Source organism: Cibotium barometz, chromosome 8, assembly GCF_041138505.1.
Source record: "Cibotium barometz isolate CiBa-2024 chromosome 8, ASM4113850v1, whole genome shotgun sequence".
Taxonomy (NCBI): Eukaryota; Viridiplantae; Streptophyta; class Polypodiopsida; order Cyatheales; family Cibotiaceae; genus Cibotium; species Cibotium barometz.
Genome location: NC_141053.1, coordinates 55234838 through 55242062, shown reverse-complemented (window position 1 = coordinate 55242062; position 7225 = coordinate 55234838).

Below are 7225 nucleotides of genomic sequence, written 5' to 3'. Positions count from 1 at the left end.
AATCATAGAGAAAAATGCTTAATTTAATTTTTGCAGGATTCGATTTAATGGAATGTGCAAATGTGCACAAGATTATCATATGTGCAAATGTGCACAAAGATATTTTATGTAACAAGGCCCATTAGCAACTACATTTGGGCAAAGGTTTTTATATGTACAAACCTTAGGAGATTTCTATGGTTAATAATATGTAGATCAATATCCCTAAAGTGGAAAAAAGCAAGCCCAATTTCTATGCACATCTATTCTTAGCTCCTTGGGCTATTTTTATGAATAAAATTCTCTAAATACTCAAGTCGTGGAAGTGGAGCTACACACTTGAGGGGGTAGATTGCACCCAATCTTGTCTTATGTGTGGTACTCTCTACTCTTTACTCTTTTACTCTTGATGGGTGGTGATGTTATTATAATTCTCTTGCCTTGTGTTATGCTATGTTATTTATTTTTTGATTAAATTCAAGTCTTTATTTCAATTATAATGTAATTTGTGAGATTTTTAAATTATTTTCTTCAAGAAGTACAAAAGGGTCCCGTGATAGTGGTATAAGAGCTTTGGTTTAATTTAATCATCTTGAAGCCGGTCAAAGACTTATGGACAAAGAGGTGAAAGTGATAAAGGCACAGTTGATTTTAGTAAATTTTTAATTTAATTTGAAGAAGAATATGTTTATGTTTATGTATGGTTGAAAGAAGGCTTGTCTTTAACCATTGGACAACTAATCCCCATCAATCTATTGCCCAAAGGGTAAAGCTAGGTGGAAAACCATTAGTGGGTTTCTTATTAAAACCACAAAACCACCTTTCTCAATGCTAATCCTCTTCATAATCTGTCTGTATGAATGAAATCAACAAATTGGGAAGTTGGTATTTCTTTATCTTTATGCTGCCCATAGCAAATTGTTTCTCCATTTTCCATAATTTTTATCTTCATAGCAAATTAAACAATCACATATGCTTGCGATATTTGTGTCCTTTTAACAATGTATCTCGTAGCAAACCTAGTCGGCACTGTCAAGTAGGTTACTATCCTCTATAACCTAGTAAATAATTTTTCCAATACTTCTATGTAAATTTTACCTTTTAAGAAAGTGATTCAAACACCTTCAGACAACTCTCTCTTGCGTTAAACCCCTTCTAGCGGATGTTGGTGCGTAGACTCCATTCTTTTATTTCCATCTTTACAATAATGATCATGCTTAAATAATTATGCATAGAATTTGAATTCATACTACTCTATGTTTTGTTTCTTATAAAGTTGTAATTTAATATAATCCTAGTTACGTTTGGAAGAATAATTAAATTTCAATCTGCTCGCATTGTTTCTCATTTTTCTCAATGTAGAACATCATTGCAATCGGATATATAAAAGGTACAACTCTCTTGTGCTTGGATTTTATGTTTATTATATTTTAAGTTTATTTCAACTTAAAATGTAAATTAATCTTTCATCATCTAGACATGTTTACTTAATCAAGATTGTTAGAATTGTTACTAGTTATTCACATTCATATTTGTGCTTAAACTTTTGATATATTATAAAATCAATTTTATCTACTCTTCATTTATAATCTCACACTCTCTAAAAGCTTTTCAACTCAAGGGTAGTATTTCTTGTCCGTAATCAAATTATCTGTTATAATGTAAAATTTTTCGTGGATTTTGTTTAACGACTCACGTACCTTTAAGTATCAAAATTCTTTTGATAAATAATTTCAATGACACAACAACGATGAAGGTATGTATATGTATATATTCACTTCATTTTATACAACTTTTTCATAATTATTTATATAATATTTTTCCAACCTAAGAACCTAATTAATAAACCATAGATTCAACATTAAGATTAGTTCAAGTCTAGTAACTTAAATAAAATTTCTAGATAGAGAAAACTTGTGTCAGGTTTTAAGTTTCAGAGAGAACTGGCCACTCCACCTCAAACTTCTATTCTGAAGGAAGTGATGTATGGAATCAATCTGGTGGTATGGGACATCATATTGGTTTCATATACTTACTCCAGACACATTTATGTCCTCTATCTTTTACCATCCTATGTGTGTATGTGCAACATGCCTATGTGGTATGGGACACTTAGACTCGTCTTACATACATTCATTTGATTGGTTCATTGCATATGCATTATGTGTAGATCTAGTCTTCCACACCAATCATGAAGCCATCCTTTCATGCGTTTATGCAACTGTATATCGGGGATGCCGATATATGGCATATTTGTGGGCCTCCACTATTTGTTTCAGTTGGTTCATATGGAGGGGGATTCCCGGGTTACTTACGCCTGGCAAACATGTGTGGCTATTGTTTAAATACTTATGGGTTGTCGATATCTCAAGACGACGTTGGAATTAATTGATGTGTTCAATTAATTGTTTAACTAACGTGGACAATGTCTGAGTATAGCTAGCGAGAAGTGCGAGGGTACCGATTGAGGTGCCGCACACTACATGAGATGTGTGAGGATACCGATTGAGGTGTCGTATGGCTTGTGGATTAAGCGGTGGTGTGAAGATCATGATCATTTTTTTTTTGTGAATCATGTATTAGACTTTTTGTGCATATTATTTTTAATTTAATAATCAGTGTGACGATCACCAATTTTGGTGTCGCACAAGTTTTCTTGTTGGTATTCCATGTCCATAAGAACCTCTGAGCCATGCCTTTGTGCCTCTAAGCCATGTTCGGACCTCTTAGTTTACCTTGCAGGTTATGACATCAATTCCTATGAACATAATCTTGTTCTCTCAACATTTTTCTTACACAACTAAGGACAATTGCTTCCTCAAATTGGAGGACTGTTTACAGGTATATATTTTATCATATTTTTGATGAATTAATAATCGTAGAGAAAATATGCTTAATTTAATTTGTGCAAGATTGAGTTTAATGGAATGTGTAAATGTGCACAAGATTATCATATGTACAAATGAGCACGAAGATATTTTATGTAACAAGGCATTAGGTGGACATATTTTGGGCCTTTTACTAATGAAAGTAATTAGCAACAACGGACCAATAGGAATAGAGGATTGTGTACATTTGGTCTCCTTTGAATATAGGGAGGGAGACTAGGCTATAGGGAGGGGGACTAGGCTTTCAGTACTAATAATTACACTTGTCTCTTTAAAAAAGTAGGGGGTTTAGGGTAGGTATGGTCCCACCATTTTTGTGGCTCAAAAAGTCCTTAAAATTTTGAAATTTTCAAGATCCCCCAAAACTCACTTTCCCCCCCAAAAACCCATCTCAAATTTCATTGTAATCAAAAATTTCATTTTCAAGTCCGCTTTCCCTCTTGAACGTCCAAATTAAACTCTTCCTCCCTTTCTCTTCCATCTCTATCTCATTTGCCCAACCCTAATGAAACCATCAAAGCCCAAAACCGTAAACTTTCTCCTCCATCTTAATCTCCCTCCCTTCTCGGATCTCCATCTCTTTCATCTTCAAGGCTCCCGTAAAACCCTAGTCTGGACATCATCTTTGATCTCTTTCCTTTTTACTCTAACCCTAACCTTTCTACTACTCTAGCTTCCAAGAAGATATGGCCACATTAAGAAGACCAAAAGACGAGATTGAGGAGATATCCTTGCACAACAAGAAGGACGATGATGGTGCTTGCGTGGGAGAGGCATTTCGTAAGAGCGCTTGGATTTATCTCTACAGCCTGCTTCAATCGGGCCTCACCGAGTTCGACAGCGAAATGTACTAGAGCACCATTGGAAAGGTAGTTTACAAGGCTTCAAGAAGGCAAGCAATGGAAAACTAGTGGCCATGGTACAACATGTTTACACAGCATGAGATATCCATCTTTGCCAACAAACTCGATCTCCATACAATTGTAAGTATCGCGGGTAGAAAGGGGCATGTGAGATTTTCTGACAGAGAAGTTTCAATCTAAGTGAACTTATTTCTTGTTTGCAGATATTTTTCCTTCAAACATGGTAGAGGAGCAGCCATTGGAAAGCCTTACCGGAATATTTCAAGCATTGCATGTAGACATTGGTGAGGCAATGTTTTCTTGTAAAACAAGTGCAAAACTTCTTAAGGAAAAGGTCTTCTTTTACCAGCACTCCTATCTGGTGCCAAATAGGATGGTGGCTTTGGTAAGGCTACAGATAATCACATCTCCACCCCTATCTTCTATAGAATGGCCAATTCTAGATGCTTGGACTGTAATGGTCATAAAATCAAAGATACTTTGTGATATAGAAGGGTCTTTGAAGTTTGCAAAGCCCTCTCGATCTGTGGGTCTTAGTTGGGTATGCCCAATACATCTTTTTGCCAAGATATTCAATCAATTTTGTTTCTCATCACAAACACCTACCATGTTTGTGTGCAAGAAGGTATAGGTGATGACATGGTAGCCTTGCTTGGAGACCAGTGGAGGACTGTAGAAGGGATACATAAGGATGACACATTCAAGTGCAATATAGTAAAATCTAGTGTCTCATTTTGGTCTCTCAAAGCTCGTGCCACACTACACATACACTTCTATTATGAGTGGTGGATGAAAAAGAATAGTTGTTGGGTCCCAATGCAGACATATGAACAAGTTGTTTTTCTTCTTGACATATGCGTTGTTCGGTTGCCCACCAGTGGTGCAATGGAAGCTGTAGTAGGTGCAAGTAGACATTGGAGCCTTCTAAATATTAGAGAGCACCTCAATACCGTAGGAGGTGAGGATATTAGTAGAACACAATTCAAGGTGAAAGGGGTATCACACATGGGTTAAAAGATGTCCTAAGCCAACAAGGAGTTGCACATAGCTCAAGGGATGCCCTTAAACCTTTTGTGTTAGAAATATATAAATATATGAATAAATTTGATGGTTCCATGGATGCATATGAGTTTATCCAAGTGTTTGAATAGCGTTGTGATTCTTTTGGAGCTATTAACTACCCTCAAAGGTTCAAGCTTTCACATTATGATTAATAGGCAAAGCTAGTCATGGTTTACCACTCTGTGGCGCCCGAGATCAAAGTCAATTTCAAAACTTTGAAGGCAACTTTCATCTACGAGTTCTTGAGGCAAGGTCACTAGTGTTATGCACCACATGAACTTTACTCAATTGAGCAACTCAATTAAGCAAAAAAACTAATGAAACCATATGAGATTTTATCCTATGGATAAAAACTCTAGATTCACAGTGTCAACCATGGGAAAAAATGAATATGACATTCAATTGAAACGATGCTTTATGATGGGACTAAAGAGAACTGACTTACACAATTTGATCCTTATATCGAATCCTAAGACCTTTGAGACTAATGTTGCAAAGAGACTATCCAATTGGATGGGCAATTGGATGACAACATGTTGGATGATAACCTAGAAGTGGAAAATCCCTCAACCAAATAAGGGGTTGTAAATAAATTTATTTTGAAGCTCACCACTCAACAACTTTACACCGCTTTGATGGGGAGAGAAATCCGAGATGAAAAAGGAGCTAAACATCAACAAAATCTGAAACCTCTTCCATGTGGGGGCATAAAGCCAATGCTTTTATACTACAATCATTACAAACAAGGCCATGAAACCATACTTTGTCCTAAAGTTTGTGTAACCAAACCAAATCAATCACAAACCCAAGTCATGCACCAATTGTTTGATTGGTACATCATCTTAAACTTAGTGAAATACTATACAAAAGAATCAACACAAGACACAAAGCCCTCAAACCCTACCAAACCAAGAACTCACATTAGAAGGAGATTAGAACCTTGGTCTAGTGTCCTTTTCCCATAATGAGACCAAACAAGAGGTAGAAATTTTTCAGAACGTGAAAATATCTCCACTCTAATGCTTTTACTATTGTGGACCACACAAGATAGTAGATTTCCCTATTTGGAACACCCCTCTCTCCAAGCCACCTGTGCCAACAACCCTTTGAAACCCCTATGTGAGTAATGTGCATTACACCACTTCTTCACTGAAACTAAACAATGTAATTCCAAATGCAATAGAATAATCTGCACCACTCAACATTGTTAGTGTGCATAATGGATAGCTGAACACCATACCATTAAATGTGTTAACACATGACTACAGGCCAAGGTGAGAACCAAAGCAAAACTTTCCAACGCTAATGCTTTGAAATCGGTTGATGAAAATATTATCACACATCAGACCAATGAGGATCCAAAGCTAAAGTATGAATCCCAAAAATAGAAATAGAAACTAAATGGAGACAAATAAGCCTCAAACCAACCAAAAGCCCAACCACAAAAAAGGGATCTGGAACCTCAGAAACCAAACAGAAAGCAAGGACAAGCAAAAGGTGGCGGTAGAAGCAAGATCAAATAAGGATAAGAAACTCAAAATAGTCTTACTACCAAAGGGACTCAAAATAAGGATAGGAAACCCAAAATATTCTTACTCAAGGGACTCAAGTGACCTCTCAATGTGGGAACATCTGCACTGCACAAGAAACATCAAAACTTGCATGTGAAACTATTGATGATGATAGCAAAAAATAAGTTTCAGACAAAGAGACTGAGACACAAGTACATGGAGGGACACAAACAAAATCCCAAAATAAAACTTCTTCCTATGCCACTACATGGGAAAACAAGGGATCAGAAACATGAATCCCCTCCCAAAACGAGGGAAAACATTGACCACCACAACTAACAATTCCAAGGATGAAACATGGGAGAGCATGGTAGTCCGAGTCACTTGTTGACATCCTCTCCATCGACTTCCCAAATGTTCACGCAAGAGAAATGAGACCAACCCAAGGATTATCAATTTTCCTTTCAAAATGAGCTATATTTTCCAAATGAAACTCAACCTTTAAGACAAGCTAATAGGCAAGGAAAAAATTAGGGGGGCTATTTTTAGCCTAAGGACTATTTTAGAGGGCCAATCTTTGATATTGTTAGGCTATTTTCACCCAAAAAAAAAGCTCATTTTTTTAGTTTTTAGTGGGTTTTGGAGACAATATATTACATACTTCCATATAAGATATAAAATTTTAAAAATTTGCCTCCTTTTTCTAAAGTTTTCAGTTCATATATAAAAACATTCGTCAACCCATCTATACTTATACTATTTTACTAGTGTGTTATTTTTTACCCTACTAACTGGAGAGAACTCAATGAGTTGCGGAGGCAAAATGATTTCATTGGCTTATTTTGTAACAATAAGCTAGAAGAAGAAAAATTGATAGTATCCATGCAAAGAAGATAAAAATGTCAACCCAACCAATGGGAAG